The sequence below is a fragment of the Colossoma macropomum genome, unplaced genomic scaffold (genome assembly GCF_904425465.1).
Source record: "Colossoma macropomum unplaced genomic scaffold, Colossoma_macropomum, whole genome shotgun sequence".
Lineage (NCBI taxonomy): Eukaryota > Metazoa > Chordata > Actinopteri > Characiformes > Serrasalmidae > Colossoma > Colossoma macropomum.
Window position 1 is genome coordinate 35,498,855 of NW_023494810.1, and position 1,452 is coordinate 35,500,306.

The window sequence follows — 1,452 nt, forward strand, 5'->3', positions numbered from 1 at the left end:
GGAGACGAGCAGAACCCGCTGCGTGTCTTCAGTGCTCTTGTTTAGTGACGAACCCTGAGCGCCGAAGCTAACGGAACCGCACACAGCGGTAGCTTTAGCCTGCAGAGCTAACCGGCCTTCAGCTTCTTCTTCCTCCTCGGTTTCAGCGCCAGCAGCTGAACCCGAACCCGGTTCGGTCCTTTTCTGCTTATCTTTGTTTGTTTCCACTCGGTTCTGCTAAACTCCGCTGTTTTGGAGCTCCAGCTGCTGCTTCTCTCGCTGCGAGCGATAAACTACTGAACGGGTTCATTTCCCGCCCGTTTTCCGCCTGTGCTGCGCTGTGATTGGCTGAGAGCTCACACTCACGCCCAGCCCGCCAATCAGCGGTCTGAACCGCTGGCCAATCACAGCGCAGAAGGGGCGGGGCCTGCCGGAGTACGGGCGTGAGTCTGAAGCAGAACCGATGAATTTCCTGGAAGTTTGAAGAGCGAAAAAAGGGAAAAGAAAGAAAAAATATTTAAAGCGGCAGAACGAGAAAAAACACAGAGCAGAGCTGATCGATTAGCAGGATTAACTCATTAATGACTGAAAATAACAGCAACAATAACAGCGATTTTACTGTAAACGGTCAAATAGTGACTATAATGATAAAGTTAAAGGGGGATTCCACAGGTTTTTCAAAATTCCTGCATAGTTGAGATTTTGTGAACCATTCTGACTCAGCAAGTTTCTCTAGAACAGAGCGTTTCACACCAAACGAGAAGACTATGTTTACATCTCCGTTTAACTATGTAGGAATTTTAGAAATTTGGTAGAATTCCCCTGTAAGCTATGGGTGGCTGTAAAGTAGAGTTTGAGTGTTTCTGGCGATAATCGAGTGTTTAAGTTCTAAACCTGTAAACCTGTAAAGCTCAGGCGGACAGTCTAAAGTGCTCTTTGCTCTTCAGCTCAGAACTGTGTCTCTCTCTCTCCCTCTCTCTCTCTCACACACACACACACACACACACCTCAAATCATTATCACACTGTAACACACTTCTGGAATGAGGAAGATATGGACACACACACACACACACACGCACACGCACAGAAAACGCGTAGAGAACGTAAATACACACATTTGACGTTGATTATTGTTTGTTTGTGCATGTTTGTGACTCTACATCCCCTTTATTACTCACATTTATTAATATATTTTAATTTTCGCTCCCTCCTGAACCTCCTATCCAAACTGGTGGAACTGACTGAACTGTCTAGCCCACTGTAATCCAGTGATATTTATTGTTCTGCTGGTACTGTTGTGTTAGTTTATTATTTGTCTGATTTTTATATTGGATTGTTGCCCCGCCTGTTTTTAAAAACAAAAATTAATTAAAAATAAATAAAACCCGAAAAATAATAAAAAAATATTACAAAAAAATTAAATAAAAAAAAACAAAAAAAAAAAAAAAATTAAACAAAAACCCCCAACGCC

At 42.7% G+C, this 1,452-nt stretch overlaps 1 protein-coding gene across 1 annotated transcript in view; it reads right to left on the reverse strand.

Moving 5' to 3' along the window:
* The window catches only part of LOC118799425 (AMP deaminase 2), a 49,463-nt gene extending 49,174 nt beyond the window's left edge, over positions 1-289 (reverse strand). The window contains exon 1 of the mRNA XM_036559275.1: positions 1-289. This exon is cut by the window's left edge and continues 10 nt beyond it. The gene's annotated coding sequence lies outside the window, so the exon portion shown is untranslated.
* Positions 290-1,452: the final 1,163 nt, after the last annotated feature.